Here is a 19,674-nt window from a genome sequence, read left to right as displayed (position 1 = left end):
CATTTAAGAATAAAAATTAAAATCACAGTATGAATTTGTCTTTAGCTAGCCACTTTAGAGAGACAAAACCAGACAACTGACACTTCAGACAAGTGACAGTATATTAAGAAAATGTCATAAAAACATATGGAAGAGTATTACAAATCATCTTGAGAAATACATTCAAAACTGCATATCTGTTGTTTCACAATGCTGAGAACCAGATGATTTTCTTCCAGATCTTGAATATAACTCGTATGTGAAGTACATTAGTTCCTAGTGTCTGACAGAACAGGGAAGAAAATGAAGCTCTTGCAAAAAATTCTACTTGTGAAATCTTAAATAAGTCTTTAAATTAAATATACAGACTGTCAGTTGCAATTTTTGTAATCCCTGGTTGCTCTTGCACCAGGTGTCTAACTTGGAGTAACATTACATGAATAACATAAAGTCAACCTGAGCCTGTAATAAGCAGCATTTGAGATGGTCTATTCCAGGGCCTTATCTCACACTTGTGAGAACACAATGTGGTAATTTACAATGTTCAGCAGTTGTAAAAAGTTTCCACACTTTTGGATTATCTTAAAAAACAAAGTCTCAAGTTAAAAACTAAAAAAAAGTCTTTCATGGTAAAATTCTGTGCAGAAATGTTAAGCACCACTTATGATTGGATTTTGTCCTCATGGTAAATGTTTCGATAATAAATTATAAGTTTTGATGGTCAATATTGGTAATGCCGAGTTCCTTGTAAAGTGCCATCATTTTTGAAGGTAAAGAGTTGACAGTTTTGAAGGTAAAAAGTTGGGATTGAGGATGAGAATCAGTTGATTTTGTTGGTAGGCTTAGGTTGGGTATTGAAGGCTTCCATCAGTGAGCTTTGCATCTGAAAGACAAAAGAAAGCAATGTCACTCCCTGTCATGCCGTTCAACATCAAACCATGACTCAGTGGTTTGGCTTCTGAAAGAGAAGTCTTAAGCCCGCACACAGCTCCATCTGCTCTGTGACTATATGATCGGATGGACTTGAGAAGGTAGCTTCCCCACATCCAAATTGACTGCATTTTGAATCTATGCTAAGGTGAAAATTCCTACTTCAGACCCATTTATTTATGACTTTTAAAGACAGACCTTCCACAAGAGGGAGTTCATGAACATCTATGGACTGGAGGAAATACTAAAATTCTCCAGCCTTAACAACTTGCTTTTCGCAGCCCTCATATCCCGCTTGTGTTGCAAGCAGTGGATCAAAGTGGAGTTCTATCACTGTGTTTATCGGTTAACATCTCTTACGCCTACACATCTCTTACGCCTACACATCTCTTATGCCTACAATCCTAATGCCCCTGACCTGTGTAGTGGGGTGCAAGACACATCCTATATAAATCACTTAGAAACAATGGGGAAAAGGCAGGCATGACAAACATTCAGAAAAGAGTTAAGAAAAAAAAATGCAGATTATGCTGGAATCCCCACTTACTTGGAATCCTTCCCTTGATATTTATCATCTATCTGGCAGCGTTTCTTTTCCACCTCGCTTTTGCTTCCTTCTGTGTCGCCATGTTTCCTCTTGCCAAGCCTCGGTTTTTCGTTTTCCCGGAAAGAGTTGTTAAACTGTGCATGAGCTGAGGCAGGTGGAGGTGCGTGCCCTTCCCCAGAGTGTTTTTCAGGCTGCTGCTGAGGTAGTGAACAAGGATGGAAATTTCCTCTGTGGCTGCCCAAGTCATGCGCTCCTTCCTCTCTGCAGTGAGTGTTGTGAGCCCATCTGCTCTTGCAATGATAATCGCTATGTAATTTGTAGAACTGACTCAGTTTGTCAAAGTCTTTATCAAAATGAGTGTACTTCCTCTCTCTGCCATCTTCCGTTCCATGAACAGAGGAATAATCCTTGTAATATCTGCATTTTTCCCATCTCCGTGATTCATCTCGATAGAGCCTTTCCGTGCTCCATGTTCTCTCTGCTTTGGAAGGGTAATATCTATTCCTGTTTTGTTCTGTTCTTTCTCTGCTTCGGGATCTGTAACGAGAACATTTTCCTGAGGCATCTGCTTGTAATTCACACCAGAATAATACATGCTCGGCGCTGACATCTGCAACCCTACATGTACAGTGTGGGATTTGTTGTACTGATTCAAAGCTTTCTATTAAATAGTACTACTAGATGGGTAAAACAATGATCAATATGTATGAAATCTTTTTTTCATCAGAGTATACTGAATTTACCTTGTTTTCTCTGACGACCTGTTCAGGCGGTTGTAGGCCAGGGATTCTAAGATTATTTCTTGAGGAACTGGTGACTCAGCTACAGGTATCTACAATTAAAACGCAGACGTTAAGAGACAAAAAGCCCACTCCCTTTAGTAGAAAACTGTTTGCAAAATTTCCTCATTACTTATTAAGCAAGATCAATTTGCCTCATATGTACTATTGCTATTTCACACATCACCCCTTCCCCCCCAATATATTTATGAAACTGATGAAATATTATCTCAGCTGAACCTTTCTGAAGCTGACATGTTCTCACATGCCCGTTCAGCTCTGCAGTTTCTAACGGGACAATAGCACAAAGTTGTTAACGATGAAATTTGTGCTGTGCGTTTTCACAGTATTTCACATGAATTAGGAACATTTTAATGCTCCTGAATACGAAGCACACCAGAGGTGAGAAGTTCTAGATGAAACAAAAGTAACTCACTGCTTCAAGCAATCCATTTGTTTCAGCAGAGAAAATCTCAGAAGGTTTAGCAGGTTGGACTTGGCAAGCAAAATCATCAAGTTTCAGTCCATTTTGTTTAGATCCAATGTCTAAACTAATAGCACCATTTAGTGAATCATTTTGTGGCAGCTCAGGATGGGATCTCTCTTCTTCAGCACTCTCACAGAAAGAACGGGAATTCTGCAATGTGCCGACCACCTGCCAAATTACAATTCCATTGGAAGATATTTTGTAGTTCATTTTAAACACGCCATTCGACGCCTCAGATTTTCCTGAAGACTCCGCACTGGAAGGGACTGTAGCATCGGAGCCGAGTGCAGGACTTGGACTCACTGCTGGCTCTACAAACATTTCATCAGGAACTTCCTGTTTGGAAATGTTAGCCACAACTGCCACTGTAGATGCATTTGAGGTAGACTCTGCTCTGAAAGAATTTGTAATTGTGGAGGAAGGAACGGTCTTGCTGAGATCCTCATTCTCCAAAGCACTGGCAAGACAGCCAGGTTGTGACACAGACTGACGCTCAGGCAATTTGTTATGAAGACTGAGAGTGACCTTCTGGGCTTTTGATGGATCCGTAGCTGAAGGACTGGTCATTGCCCAGTTTTGAATGCAAGCGGTTGGTGGAGCGGAAGATGGCCTTTTTATGGTGGTACCAACAGGATTTGTATCCTCTTTTAGGGGTCCATTTCCATTTAAACGACTTGAATTCTGTATCGAAAAAGAAAAGATTGCAAGATGAATATGTACAATCACACAGCATTTGTTAAAACATTACATTCTCCTACTAAGTATTTCTACAAATTGCCTCATCACCTAAGAAGAAAAACACCCCACTTCCAATATAAACCAAAGTCCAACAAGTTTTTCTAATTCCTGCTGCTTTTGGTTTACTCTATCTTGGTATCAAATGAGCCTCATTTCTGAAACCCACACAAACAACTTAACATTGACTAAAGCACTTCACAAATACATTTCTTTTCCCCTTTAAACATTCCCTGAAAACACTGCAGTAACTGCTCTGGTACTCAGGACCAAGATAAATTCTTTTCACTCTCTCAGCCAAGGTAACACTGAGGGACAGTGATCTTTGCCTGTTGTGATTATTATTATTATTACGATCATCATCATCAAAGAATTAATAGACTCCTTCAAGTGTCTCAGAAGAGCAGCTCTCGGTGCTTTAGAAAGCACTTTGAGTTGGAAGTATAATGAAGTAGCATGGCTGCACAATTTAGGATTAGCCACTGTTGGAATAATTCTGGCTGTTGCCCGATGGTTGTGAAGAAAGCTGCAGTGTGGGAGGGAAAATAGAACTCAGATGCCATAAAACAGTACCCCCCCTCCCCCCGCAATCAAAAGAAAACAACCTTAACAATTTGGTGCCATTATTTGCTCCCTGCAAATTACCTTAATCATATGAGGAGGAAGTTGTGGTCCCATAAATCCGGCCTGCTTACTATTAGACCCCGGTTGACCAGGGAATGAACGGGGATAAGACGGTGCTGGTAAGTAAAAGCCACCTTCTCCAAGTGTCAAATCATAGCGCCTTGGGGGAAAAAAAGCAGTGATCTCAGTTTAGAGTTTTTCTTTCAGCCTGTTCTTGGATTAAACCCCCATCTAAAATTTTATAAGAACAGATGATGTGACACAGAAGACATATATAAAAGACTCAACCAAGACTACAAACTAAAACACAGACAATGGTCTCCCTGCAGTGACTATCCTTTTCAGAGCAACAACTCACCCTTACACCATCTATGGCGTAATTTCTCCTCTTCTGTATTAGCCAGCTACATAGAGCATATATAGAGCAACATACACAAGCTTACACCAGCTTAAGGCCAAGCAATGAGAGACACTAAATGTCACTGGTAAGTTCAGGTTAGAGCAAACCGAATTACAGAAACAGTACACTTTTCCTAGGACAGAAAGAAAAACACTTGGGGGAAAAAGAAAAGTATCAGTAAGAGGAAAGTAAATATATTCTGAACAGATTCAGTAGTTGGTATTACCTGATATAAAAAAGTAAATAAGCTTGCTGATTGAGAACCGTTTCAGGTATCAGAACGCTCCACTATGGCATCATTCATTCGATACCAAAATCCATTGCCGGCCTGCAAATACAAGACAGACAAAAAAAGTTCAGACAAAATACATGTTGTCCAAATGACATCGCAGGCAGAACACTACAGCACAAAACCTACCAAACAAATCAAACAGAACCCATCATTCAACCTTTCTCCATCAGAATGGTGGTTGCCAGTAACATTCATTTTCTTTAGCAGCACGGATGATTTTACCCTGTTAGAAATCAAGCTGATACCCACCTTTATGAAGCAGATATAGTGTCCTTCATTGCAGGTGGAACCAGAATGAACAAGAACTGCATATAAAGAATAGATGAGTGGTTCTCCCATTGACTGGGACATATATGCTCGAAGATCCAAATATTCAGGGTATTTTACATCCTAAACACAAACAGGAAGATTCAAAAATTACCCTGAAACACTTCATGGAACAGCCTGAGAAAAACCCTTCTAAAAACACAGGCTAGGATCACACAAATATATTCTTGATTCACTTCAAAGTACCTAGTCTCAGAAACAGCATTTAATAATTGAAGCTGCAGAGAACTGTTTTCTGCAGATTTAGCTCTAAGAGTGAGGTATACTCTTATGGTTACCGTAAGCCGCAGCTGTTAGATTGACTTTACTTAGACTATTGTTATTAAAGTTACAGCCTGCAAACATTAACAACCTTTAAATCACAGAACCATTGAATAGTTAGGGTTGGAAAGGACCTTAAGATCATCAAGTTCCAACCCCCTGCCATGGGCAGGGACACCTGCCACTAAACCATGCCACCCAAGGAAGGCTCTGTCCAACCTGACCTTGGACACCAGCAGGGATGGAGCACTCCCAACTTCCCTGGGCAGCCCATTCCAGTGCCTCACCACCCTAAGAGTAAAGAATTTCTTCCAATCTAAACTTGCCCTGTTTCAAATGCTATTCTCTTGGGCAAATCTCCCATTCCAACAAGATAAAGATGCTTTACAGCTGCAAATATATACCTTGTTGATCTTGCCACCAGTAAAAGCTGAAAATCTTTTCAGCGTTATGATGAGAACTTTGGAGGAGCGATGTATTGTGTACCTCTTGGAGGCAGGAACCATGTTTTCGCACCTTAAAAACAAGCACAGACAAACGTTGAAAAGCAAATGCTTCCTCCTCCCAAAACTCAAACAAGTTTTCATCTCTCGCACAGGCCTATGAACCCATATGCTGCACTAATGTTGCCTCCGACCCCAAGTCGTTGTCCTTAGCTCCGTGCTTCAGCTCCCTACTATTTAGCAGACATCCCCTTTAACTTCTGGCCACACAAATATTTCTGCGTGCAACCTCACGCTTACGAAGGCTAATAAGCCCCAGTGCAGGCAGCACTAGGAATAAAAGTCTAATATCAGCTAATGGCCACAATTCTTCTATTTCCAAATATTCCTCTGATACATGAAACGCTTTCTCTTATACTCGGATGGAATTAGTAAGAATCTTACTTGCTACACTTATAGCTGTTTTCTCCATCCAGTTGTTCAGGTTTCACCAATTGTTCCAGAGCCTCGGTAACAGATGTAACAGTCTGGATGAATAAGAAAGTAGAGCCCTAAGTCACTGGAAATGCAAAATTTCAAACACTTCCTGGTAGTTACCGAGAGAATCCTGCTACCTCATCCTCAAGTCACCTACTGTCAACCGGCAACCACTGTGAAGGAGGCAGAAACCTCAGAGTACGCTGAGCATTTACCTCCTGTGGAAACGATGCTACTTTGAAATAAAGTTTGCAGTGCCACAGACAGCATCTCTGCTCTGCTATGGCACCAATAATGAGAACAATCAAACCCATCAGCCTAACGATAGACGCATGCTGGAGCAGAATAATCGAGAAGCGTGAGAGTATAGGTGTTTGTGTAGATATAATTACTGGTTTGACAGCTTAAACCCACTGCAAACGTGAAGAGCATCTACATGCCTTCCACACAAGACCAAACTCCAATCCACACCCATCCACCACCAAGCTCTTACCTTTTAGCAGTGTACAGTTTTCAGTAAAATGCCTTTAATTGGAAAGCTCTACAGGTCCTTATACAGCTCGACCCATATTCACAAAACACCTTACCTCTATATCCAAAGTAATATCGAGGAATGGTTCATACGCTTCAGAAACGGCTTTGCAGTTCAAGCATTTTACTGGAATCAAAATACAAATGCTTAACACTGACTGGACAAATTTGAAGTCTTCCTACGTTTTACTTTAGTCGAAGTACAAAGTCCTTTACTACAGACAAAACAGACACAGACCAGTTCAAAGGACAGGAAGATTTTTGACAAGTACCTTGGGATCTTAGGTATCCTCCAAATATTTGATTAATAAGTGTGGTGGCTTGAGAAGATGTGTCCAACCTGGAAAGAAATTATCAATCAGACCTCAGGTGATGCGAGGCTCAGAGTTAGCTCTTCAAACAGTTTTTACTAAGGACATTCATTTTAATATAGTATAGTAAAGAAAGGAGTGAAAGGGGCCAGAGAACATTTAAAGCTTAAATAATTTGTTTATGCGTACGTGGTGCTTCCATTCAAGCAAGCTTTCTGCAAAGCCTCAACGGTGAAGGACAAGAATTCATGTGCATCCTCTTGACGGCCATAGCGGAAATGCTTTCCTGTTCCTAATAAATAAGAAGGTAGTTATATTTATCTCCCAGAAAATGAAAGAAAACTCACGTTTCTAAAAGTATCAAAATCATTTCTATGCATCAAATAGTGCTTTGAAAAGTTACCAAATAGATCAAAAGAAAACCATCGGAAATGACTTACTTCTAAGGCCATTGATAACAGACATGGGTTTGACAGCCTTCTTAGAGAGATGCAGGGCCTGGTTAATGTGAGCTTCCAATGTACACATCATGCAGAAGCCTTTTTCCTGACCTGAAGAGTGAAAGAAGCAACACAGTCTAGTCAAATAAGCTCTGCTACCAAAAAAGAACAAAACCAAAAAACAATATCCAGGAGAAACACTACTGATATTGATGACACAGCGCTAAGAGAGAATGGGTGTGATTTTCAGCATACTGCTCTGAGGTGAGCTACATGACACAGAGCTAAGAATCCTCTGGGGGAAAGGAAAGGTTAAAGGAAGGTATGTGCAAGTATTTCCGCCCTCCTTTTTGCAACAACAGGGTTCTTAGCTGGAAACATTTTATCTATGTCAAACAAACACAGTTAAATTTCTAGGAATAAACATTAAGACGCCAAACCAAAAAGCATGCATGTACCTTTGTCAAAACAGACCTGGAAGGATACGAAAAGAGGCTCCCGTGCCTAAATCAGTTCAAGCGTACCATGGAAATGCGAAGAACGCAAATTCAAAGGTTTAAAAAATACAAATTTTTAACTAGAAAAAAAAACAGTCTGAATTTTAATACTGCCCCACACAGATTTCCATTTCAGGTCAGCAGAAATGAGCTCGTAGTGCTTTCTAGGGTGTGGGCTTTCTTAATGGGTCCACAGTGAACATGTCATTTATTGCCGTATTAGCACATTACGGTATCTAGGCTGCAGAGACGAAGAAGCTACGATGCCAACATCCCAAATTTTACCACCTTTCTACCAGCAGGAAACCCAAATGCCAAATATTCATCAAATGCCTTCCTTTACAACGTACTTCATTATTCACACAAAGAAAGAAATGGTCTTTCTTTGCAAGTTTACCGTTGTGCATTAAATGAACAAATAGACTTTATATGCCATTCCGAGCTCCCTGCTAAATAACTATGGAATCACAGAATCGGTTAGGTTGAAAAACACCACGAAGATCGCGTTCAAAGCCGGCTTCTACAGGTAAAACAGGAAAGCCACGCGTTTTCTCCACAGAATCACTCTTGTTCTTTTACCTTTGCAGCTGTCCAACGTATTTATAATAATGTTAGAAAGTACTCACATGACTTGCTGTGTTCAAGAGACAGCATGTAATTGGCCAGAGGAGGTGTGTACGTCAGACATTGCAGAGTAGCATTAAGGTAACACGTATTGCCCATATTCTGCAGTCCAACTCCAACACTCAGTGGCTGTTGCCAATCCATGCGAATTTTCTCAGGTGGAAAAAGGATTCGTTGTGGTGGGGCAATTCCATCGTTAACAACTGCAAGAAAATTACATTTCAAAAAATATTTACTGTTTCTGTTTGAAAAAGGATGTTTAAAAGGGAGCATTCTGCAGGAGCACCCAGAAGAACCAGGTCTGCCCCACAGCGCAAAACCACGTGATGAACAGATTATAAGAACGATGGAAAAGTAAGAGAGATTTTCCAATACCAGTCCCTTCAGTTGCCTTAGGGGACTCATAAAATTGCAGCCTAGTGCTGAAGGCTTTATTCATCACAACCCTGCTTTACATTAGTGCAACAAATGAGAACTGCGTTTTCTAACTTTGGGGGGTTTTGTTCTGAAGAACAAAAAAAGGGGGGGAAGGACAGAAGACACACTTACTTAACTCTTCCTGGCCAAAAGGCTTAGGTTTTTCAGAGGTTCTACAATACACAGAACCTCTCGGCACTTTCTCTGCATCTTCCTCGGCTGGTACTGGACCCAAGTTCACAGTGTGTGCTTTTGTTTTCTTGGCAGTCCCTTTGTAGGGCCCCCTGAAGGCCAGCTTTTTCAATACTGAAGGTATCTTCATCCTTCTTATCTGTAACAGAGGTAAAACTTTTGGTTGACTTAAGGATATCAAGAAGCATTCCAGAAGGAAATGCTGTCACTCAGTATCAAAGAAATAACTTGAAGAACTAAATAGCTGGTAAGAAATAATAAAAAACCCCCAAACGACAACAACCAAAATAAAAAAACCCACTCAGGAAACTGCATTTAAGTGGGGAGTAGGGATTACGCCTTTGTCTCATGACAAAACAAACATTTGCAGCAGTGACTGTAAAACAGTAACAGACAGAGAAGTACCTAAGTAGAAATAAGGAGCAATACCAAACTACTACTGGTAGACATGAAGACATGAAGGCACTTCTATGTCTCTAAATTGCAAACTATGCTTCCACAATGCAACACTACCGTAAGAAAAAAACAACCCAAACCAAACCAACAACGAAAAAGTAAAACCAACCACCCGAAAAAAAAAAAAAACAACCAAACACACACACAAAAAGTCGAAATAAAGAATGTCCCCAACACACACACAGACACACACACCCCACGCTTGTTTACTTTCATCAAAAATAATCCAGCTGTCAACCCAGGAAACCAGTATCAGTTAATGATCACTTTTACCTTACCTAGAAGCAAAGGTGTCCCAGTTTGTCAACTCCGGGGTCGGGGTCTGTGTCCGCCTCAGGACCGTGGTCTCCCTCCGCACAGGGATTTCTCTGCTCTCCCAAGGCGCGGCTGCCCAGTGTTTCACCGGGCTCTGAGGGTCTGCTCCCGGGGCGGAAGAGAAGCTCTCCAAGTCGGTTAACGTCATAGTACCGGTTCCAAATGGAACTGTCCGGCCTTCCGTCCCCAGCCTGCAGCACCCACCCGCTGCCCACCCCCCCCACACCCCTCCCGCCCGCTCTGCCTTTCCGACGGGTTTTGGTCCCTAAAAGAATTTTGGCACCGCCGCTCTCCCGGACCGCTGCGGCACGCGGCATGTCCGCGCTCGGGAGCAAGCAGAGCTCAAACACAGCCAAAACAAACCGACCCTGACGCGGAAGGCGAGGGCAGAGCACGGCTCGAGGGATCTCTCGCTTCACCTCGCCTCGCCCTCCTCACTTTACCTCACCCTCCCACCCAGCCCCGCTCCGCACTTCCGACCCGCCGCAACCCCTGTGCAGGGACAGGCGCAGCCCCGCGCCGCCTCAGCGCCCTCCCGCCCCGCCCCTCCCCGCCCCTCCTCTCCCCACCCCTCTCCTGCCCTCCCCTCCCCACCCCGGCTGTCGCTCCCCAGTCTCGCACCTCGAGCACCGTCGGGAATCAGGACCGCAGCAGCGAGCGGCGACTCTGTGCTCACGGCAACTAACGGTCGGGCCGCGAGGACGGCGAGAAATGGAACCCTTCGAAGCGTTCCATTCCCCGCGGGAGGCGGCAGGCCCCGCGAGGAGCCGCCGCCTCCTCGCCGAGCAAGGAACAACGCCGCTCATGCCGCGGGACCTGGGGTTTTTACCACGATGCTTTTCTACTCCCGGGGCACTTACTGTTCTGAAGGGAAAGCCCCGAATTCCAGGCTGGAGGCACAAGGTGCCTTTTTCTGGATTGCTTCTGGGAGCAGGCAGTTTTTCACAAACTTGTTGTACCTGAGCCGTGCCTGCTGTGCCAGTGACCGCTTTGGAGACCCAGTGCTTTAGCAAAGCGATTTTGCTTGTTGGAGTTGCAGAGCAGCTCGGGATACAGCACAGGGAAACGGGGCGTCCTGGCAAAGCCACAGACTTACCAAGGTGATGTGTTTCAAATCCCCTTTTGACTGTCAAGGAGAGGCCGGTCGGTTGTTCCAGTCTTGCTGATGTGCCTTGTTTTGCATGGGGTGTCATCCTGCCAGTTTTCTGCTTTACTGCATGTTTGCAACGGAGGCTGAGAGGAAAAGAACAAAGTAAACTTTTCTACACCTTAGATTTTCCCCAGAGCGTGTAGAACTGTGTGGTCTGCTTGGATGGCTGCTCAGATACTAGTACTTTCAAGGGAGTGAAACTCAACCAACCGAGGTACAATCCTTGAGCAAGTGTCAGTGTGTCAGTGTGGAGATACCTTTGCTTAATGGAGCACATTTAAACTCTTTCTAGAAAGGATTTTGAGTCGTATGTCCGGCGTTTGCAAAGCAGCGTAATCTCAGAGCTGCTCACATCACGTCTTTCGAGTCTTCTGTTCTGCAACTTCAGGTTTTGGTTTTGAGCAATGCATGCATCAGTTTGAGCTCTGGACAAGTAGAGTTGTAATGCAAATAAGCCAGAATCAGTGGTAGCAATGAGTGCAAGGGTGTGAAAAGCAACCAATAAAGTATTTCTGGAGAAATGTGAGATTGCAAAAGCATTAATAAGCCATGAAGCACTTTTGTCTGAGTTCTTCCCTTCTGAAAATCTATTTATTTAACCAGGTGAGGATGCCTGCCTAGAAGCATGAAGGAAATGCCTTGGCAGTTAATTTGCTGTATTTAGATGGAAGTTCATCTATCCGGCAGGAATAACTATCGAGAGTAACGTATAACTAAGCCTATTGTAGCAGGAAATGTAGTATTTCTTAGCATTAAAATGTGATATCTTAAACGGCTATTTGTGGTGCCCAATATATCTCTTTAATTTACCCAGGCTAATGGAATGATGTTCTTGTGTGTGATCATATTACCTTCCAAATGTTCTTTGTACGAAAGTGGCTCCCTCACATCCAAACTGACTGCATTATGGATCTATGCTAAGGTGGACGAACCGTACACACGGTTAGGACAAAGCTACCTCCTTTCATAGCAAGTGGTCGACTTAGGTAAATTTAGGCGAGGTTTTGTCTAGACAGCCTCCTTGTTTTACCAACGGTCTTGTGCTCAAGCTCACCAAATCTTACGCACTAAGCCTTCAGAAGCCTTTAGAAACTTGCTGGAGAGAATTTGTAGGAATGTAGGAAAGCAACTGCTTGAAAGCTGCTCCTTCTCCCATCCCACCTCCATTTTCCTTAAATCACACATTATCACAAGCCCTTTCCATCCTTATTAAATTACGGGGGAGTCCTGGTGAAAAGGCACAACCTAACAATTCCTTCTCAGCTGTTGCCTGTCTCTAGCCCGTTTCAGAAGCTCCAGGCTCTTTCAAAACACACTGCTGCGGTAGCTTTTTTTGAGAGAGATTCTATTATCCAGAAATTCCTACTTGAGACCCATTTATTTAATTTTTTTTAAAGACGGACTTTCCACAAGATGAAGTTCAGGAACATCCATGGACTTGAGGAAATACTAAAAGTCTCCAGACTTAAAGGATGGCTTTTCACTGCCCTCCTCATATCCCACTTGTGTTGCAAGCAGTGGATCAAAGTGGAGTTCTCTCACTGTGTTTATCGGTTAACATTTCACCTACACAGATAGCTGCTCTGATCCGTGTGTACGCATCACCTTGTACTTAGGATCGTACAGATGCCTCCTTGGGAAGCTAATAGCAAGTCCGGGCCCGTACAGTTTTGCACCGTCACCTGGGATACGCTGGATACCTCAACCTCTAATGTCTGTCTAACATCTATAATTTTGTTTTCAATGTTCTTAATTCCTGCAGATATATTTACAATCATTTTTTTTTCTAATTCACTCACTCCCAACCAAGGAAGAAACCATCTAACAAAATTGTGCAGTCCTCTGAAATCTTGTAGGACAATTGGCAATAGTGTTATGAGTCGAGTTCTCCATGCATGAAGTTGCACAAAATATACGAAGCAAGTGAAAAATGTCCCACAAAACAAGTAATTTGCCTTAACTGTTTTCAGTGAGCTGTCGAATGTATTTTCACCCTCCACCCCTGGGGTTACTTTCAGGCCACTCTAGCACCAGCTTTTCCAATTTACCCCTGGGTAATCCATCCATTCAAACTTTAGAAATACCCTGTCATCACTCCAATGTCCACAACGCTTGCCTCTTACTAGGACTCTTTCTAGCTCCTGGGCAAATAGGGGGTGTCTGCTGTTCCCCATCAGTCGGGCGAAGAGGGATTTTTTTATCTCTGTTCGTTTCAGTCCCTTAGTATCAATTTCACCAGAAATACCGAGGGGGCCGCACTTTCTCCCATCATTAATCAACCCCTGGGCAACTTCCCCCCACGTCCGTATTTTCTTCTCTGTCTTTCGACCAGGTGAAAGCAGTCTTTCCAGGGCAGCAACGGCCCTTTCACTTTGGGATGGTGCTCTTCTCTTTCCCTGTAACTGGATCCCCATGGCTTTCAAGGAGTCGGGAAGAGCCCGAATGAGGGAAGGCTTATGTTTCCGGGATCGACCGCTATCGTCATCGGGGACTCCTGCTTAAGTTCCCGATCGTACATCCTTTGCAGATACGCTGCTTTCTTCACATTTGCTACCCACTGGTCGACTGTCCCTGTGATGGCGAGGGCATCTCCCCTTTCCAAAGGGTCAAGTCCTCCAGCCCAATAAGCTGCTCTTTAAGGACCAGGGTGCGCAGTGGTCGCCGGTGGCTAGAACTACTCCTGGCCCCAAGTATCCCTCAGCTTCCTTCTCACTCAGTGAAAATTCACCTCCCCCAGACAGCGATACTCTCCAAACACATTCTGTTTCTGATTCTCCTCGAGGACGACCCGATTCCGTTCGAAGTTTAGCTCGTTCCGTAGCAGTATAACGGCACCTCTTTGGTGGCAAGCAGTGGGAATTCGTCCTCTCCGCCATCCTAAGTATATTCCCTATTTATCAAGGGGCGGAGAGAAGCGGCAGAACGCTTCATTTTTGTAACCTTAGCCTCGCCTCTCCCAGGTCCCTGCGGGGATATTCAGTTGTTTTCTGCGACTTGTGGAGGGGCGGTTTTCTCCGCAAGGAGTTGCTCTTTCAGGGCTAATGGCAAGTAGTTAGCGTGAGTTTTCTCTTTGTCTAACTGCTCTTTTAAGTTAACTGCCTGGTCCTGCAGGGCTCGGACCGGGTCTTGTGAAGCTTGTAGGAACTGAGATTCAGCTGTTTATTGCTCTTCGCCAGCCTCCAGTGCAGCAGCCAAGATGGCGCCCGGTAGGGCAGAGAACCGAGTTACCCCTTCCGGGCCGCAGTTTTGCGTCCTCTCGCAGGGTGCTTATTCGGTCTGTTCCACTTTGCAAATTAGGCCAATTTTTCTCGGCCCATTCTGCCCCGGCAGAGAGGCGCGAGCCTTCTGTTTCTCTAAAAGACCACAGAACACATCTCTGCCCTCAGGGGCAGCTTCGCTGCTATTCATTTCTGAACGGGACGACCGCCGCCGACGGGAGGCAGCGCGTTTTGCTTCCACAAAACCCACCTGTGAAGTCCCTGAGAGGCTCGCACCTCCTGCAACCCAAGTTAAATACAGCAACAGGTTGGGGTTGTCGTCTCAGGGAGGCGCAGCACGTCTGTTTCAACAAAATCCAACCCCTACGTCCCCGAGAGGCACACACGTAATACCTTTATACTTTCATAAAAAAGAATCCAGCTGTCAAGCCGGGAAACTCGCAGTTCTTTATCATTTTAACCATAACTGGAAGCCAGTTAGGTACACGAAGTAGAGAGGCCCTCGAAGCTCCCCCTGGCCCGCTGCCGGAGCCCAGTAACGCTTCCTGCTGCTGCTGGCGACCCCGAGCGCGGGGACCGCCACTAACACGGAGCAGCGAGAGCGGCTGCGGGGTAGGCGTCTGTCGGAACTGGGGTCCGAGTTTGTCAGCTGCGGGGTCTGCTGCTCTGTCCGCCCCGGGGTCCGGGTCTGTGTCACTGACTTCTCGTGTTGCAGAGAACGCACGTCAGTGGCGAGAGGAGGTGCGTCTCTTGAACACTGCAGAGTAGCATTAAGGTAACACGGATTGCCCAGATTCTGCAGTCCAACTCCAACATTCAGTGGCTGTTGCCAATCCATGCCGATTTTCTCAAGTGGAAAAAGAATTTTACGTGGTGGGGCAATTCCGTCGCTAACAACTGCAAGAAATTTATATTTCAAGAATATTTACTGTTTCTGTTTGAAAGAGGATGTTTAAAAGGGAGCATTCTGCAGGAACACCCAGAAGAACCAGGTCTGCTCCACAACGCAAAAACACACGATGAACATCTTAAACACTGCCACTTAAACATGCAGGTCAACACACTGTTTTGAACTATGGTGTATTTCTCTGTTTCAATACTTCCAGTACAAGAGAGACTACCACTCTGGTCTTTTTCCTTATTGCAACTTAATTGACATTTGTAATTCTCTGCTCATAAATATAAGAACTAAGATGGAAAAATACGAGAGTAACTAGCAGAGCAGGTAACCCTACAGATAGATACCAGCCCTCTTCCCGAGCAGGGTTAGCGTTCAGAGACTTGTAAATAATGGAAGCCAGGAACACAAAGGTGAAATGTACTTTTCTCTGCACAACACAGAAGACCTGGCTAAGTCTGCGTATTATGAAAGCTTCCTCAAAACCGATTGTTACAAATAGATTTCTAAATAGAAAAAACTACAGGTTTTCCAATACCAGTCCCTTCAGTTGCCTTAGGGGACTCACAAAATTGCAGCCTAGTGCTGAAGGCTTTATTCATCACAACCCTGTTTTAGATCAGTGCAACAAATGAGAACTGCGTTTTCGACTTTTGGATTTGAAGAACGAAATAACTGGTAAAAACTATTATAAAACCCCAAACAACAACAACCAAAGTAAAAACCCCACTCACAAAACTGCGTTTAAGTGGGGAGTAGCGATTACACACTTTTCTCGTGACAAAACAAACATCTGCAGCTGTGATTGTAAAACAATAACATACACAAAAGTACCTCAGTAGAAATAAGGAGCAATACCAGACTACTACAGGTAGACATGAAGACATGAAGGAACTTCCGTGTCTCATATTTGCAAACTACATTTTCACACTGCAACGCTACCAGAAAAAAAAAAAAAATCAAACCGTTTAAAAAAAAAAAAAAAAAAAAAGGAATAACCCGAACACAAACACGCCGCACTCGTTTACTGTCATAAAGAAAGAGTCCAAGTGCCAGGCTGGGAAACTCGGAGTTATTCCAGTTAAGGAAAATCTTAAGTGGAAGCCAGCTAAGGTACACGAAGTAGAGAGGCACTCGAAGGTCTCATTCCCCGCTGTCGGAGCCCAGCAACGCTTCCTGCCACTACTGGCCACCCCGATGTCGGGGACCGCGAGTTGTAGGGAGCAGCGAGAGCGGCCCCAGGGTCTGCATCTCTCCGCACAGGCGTCGGGTGTGTGTCCGCCCAGGGCCGCAGTTTGTGACGCCCCAGGGGTCTCGCTGTCCCCCCAGGGGTGTGTGCCCGGTGTTTCGCCGCGGTCTGACGGTCTGCTTCTCCCGGGTCGCAAGATACGCTCTCAAAGTCGGTTAACGTCCAGTCCGAAATGGAACTGTCCGACCATCCGTCACCAGCGCTAAGCATCAAGCACCCGCCCGTTCACCCCCAGCTTTGCCTTTCCGACAGGTTTTCGTTCCTGAAGGCATTTTGGCACCGCCGCTCTCAGGGAGCGGCGCGGCACGGAACGTGTCCGCTGTCGGGAGCGGCCAGAGCCCAACCACAGGCAAAGCGAACCGATCCCGACACGGCAGGCGGGGGCGGAGCACGGCTCCGAGGGATCCCTGGCTTCACGTCGCCTCGCCCTTCTCACTCCGCCTCACGCTCGGACCCAGACCCGTTCGGTAATTCCGGGTGGCGGCAACCGGTGCTGCGGGGGCAGGCGCAGCGCAGCGCCGCCTCAGCGCTTTCCCGCCCCTCCCCGGTCCTGCCGGTCGAGCGGCGGCGAGGCTGGGTCCGTCCGCTCCATAGCGGGGACGTCGCCCAGCCCAGCCCCGCCGCGGACTCCCACCCCTCCGCTGCCCGTCAGCCAGGAGGCCAGCGGCCGGGTGCCTGACCCGCGCCACAGCGGCCGACAGAGATGAGAAGAGCTGAGCTGAGCTGAGCCGCCTGCTCCCGCCGCTCTCTTTCCCTTCCTTTTGCCTTGCCGCCTCCGCTCAGCATCTGAACCGTGTGGCCGCTTCCATCAGCCCCGGTGCCAGTGCAGTGCAGGCAGAGAAATGTACAGAAAACTTCGGCTCAGCCGGAGTGACTCAAAATTGACACTATTCTGACAAAATAAGCTCTACGTTGCTTCACATTTCGAATCAGTTTAAACCGGTACAAAACTGCACCTCTGTCAACTGAGCAGCATTTAGAATGCTTTCTAGATGAAAACAAGGCATATTTTCAAGATTTAGTGCGTTCCTATGTAGATATGCTGGCTGGAAAAGCTAGATCTCTTGTACACCAAATCCTACAGACTGAGACTTGTGGTTTACCAGTTGAATACCTGTATTTTCTGGGAAAGTGTTTCTAGCTACAGTTTAAAATGTAAATGCTGCACAGATAGGGACTGATTTGAAGTATGACTTGGCGTTCACAAGTGATTTGCATGACATACTCTGTATCAATCATTGTTAAAAATGTGATGTTCGATGTAAATCCACTGCAACAGTAATGCTTTCATTTAGCAGGAGGACCTGTTGCTTCAGCCTGGAGACTTTCTTTGAAATAAAGTGTGAAACTCTACTGTTGCATAGCTCCTCATTTAGCAAGCATACATGGGAGGTGTGTGCTGATTTACTTGTTTTGAGAGCTGGTTTCCCACCCTAAATTAAGGAGGGATTTTATCCGTTCCCTTCCATGAGCTTCAGTCAAACATAAGGCAAGTGGGGGAACAACTCAGATCTCTGTCCCTCAAGTCGATTAATTAGACCAGACAGTTTAGTCAGATGAACTGTATTTTACACAGGTTCCCACTCACTGGTCTCCCGATGCAGGAGCAGTGAACATGAAATGCATCACAGTTTGATAGCATTTAATAATAAATATTAAAATCACAGTGTGAATTTCTCTTTAGCTAGCCACTTTAGGGAGGCAAAACCAGACAACTGACACTTCACACAAGTGACAGTATATTAAGAAATGGAATTCAAACATGGGTTTTGTCTTGATGCTAAACGTTTCAACAATAAATCCAAAGTTTTGATGGTCAACATTGGTTAAGTCCGGTTTGAAGACAGAGAGTTGCTGATTTTGAAGGTAAAGACTCATTTTTTGATGGTAAAGCCAGATTCAATGGTAAACAGTCAGATTTGAAGCAAACAGTCACGTTTGGAGGTAAAAAGTCACATTTGATGGTGAAGAGTCAGTTTTGATGGCAAAGCCAGGTTCCATAGTAAGCATTCCGTTTTGATGGTAGAGCCATTCTTGATGGTAAATAGCCAGGTTTGATGGTAAACCATCAGCTTTGATTGTACACAGTTTTGATGGTAAAGAGTCTGGTGTCATGATAAGACGTAGTTGGTTTTGACTGTAGGTTTAGTTTGGGTATAGAAGAATACCACCGGTGAGCTTTGCATCTGAAAGACAAAAGAAAGCAATGTCACTCCCAGTCATGACGTTCAACATCAAACCCTGTCTCAGTGGTTAGGTTTCTGAAAAAGAAGTCTCAAGCCTGCACACAGCTCCATCTGCTCTGTGACTATATGATCGGATGGACTTGAGAAGGTAGCTTCCCCACATCCAAATTGACTGCATTTTGAATCTATGCTAAGGTGAAAATTCCTACTTCAGACCCATTTATTTATGACTTTTAAAGACAGACCTTCCACAAGAGGGAGTTCATGAACATCTATGGACTGGAGGAAATACTAAAATTCTCCAGCCTTAACAAATTGCTTTTCGCAGCTTTCATATCCCACTTGTGTTGCAAGCAGTGGATCAAAGTGGAGTTCTATCACTGTGTTTATCGGTTAACATCTCTTACGCCTACACATCTCTGACGCCTACAATCCTAATGCCCCTGACCTGTGTAGTGGGGTGCAAGACATATCCTATATAAATCACTTAGAAACAATGGGGAAAAGGCAGGCATGACAAACATTCAGAAAAGTGCTCGGAAAGAAAATGCAGATTATGCTGGAATCCCCACTTACTTGGAATCCTTCCCTTGATATTTATCATCATTCTAGCAGCGTTTCTTTTTCACGCCAGTCTATAAGGAGGGCAAGAAGGAGGACCCAGGTAATTATAGACCGGTCAGCCTTACCTCCGTCCCTGGAAAGGTGATGGAACAACTTATTCTTGATGCCATCTTAGACATATCAAGGATGAGGTGGTCATTAAGAACAGCCAACATGGTTTTACCAGGAGGAAGTCATGTTTGACCAACCTTACAGCCTTCTATGAGGAAGTAACTAGGTGGAGGGATGATGGCAGAACAGTAGATGTGTTTTTTCTTGATTTCAGTAAAGCATTTGATACTGTCT

General features: G+C 44.6%; 2 pseudogenes; both read right to left on the bottom strand.

The window, feature by feature from the left end:
- Window positions 1-226: 226 nt before the first annotated feature.
- On the bottom strand, window positions 227-9,423 carry LOC117436569 (ubiquitin carboxyl-terminal hydrolase 42-like; annotated as a pseudogene).
- A 3,815-nt stretch (window positions 9,424-13,238) lies between these two features.
- Window positions 13,239-14,622, bottom strand: LOC117436568 (uncharacterized; annotated as a pseudogene).
- Window positions 14,623-19,674: the final 5,052 nt, after the last annotated feature.

The sequence above is a fragment of the Melopsittacus undulatus genome, chromosome 8, assembly GCF_012275295.1.
Source record: "Melopsittacus undulatus isolate bMelUnd1 chromosome 8, bMelUnd1.mat.Z, whole genome shotgun sequence".
Classification (NCBI taxonomy): Eukaryota; Metazoa; Chordata; class Aves; order Psittaciformes; family Psittaculidae; genus Melopsittacus; species Melopsittacus undulatus.
The sequence above is the reverse complement of the archived record's forward strand: the minus strand, read 5'-3'. Positions and strand labels throughout refer to the sequence as shown.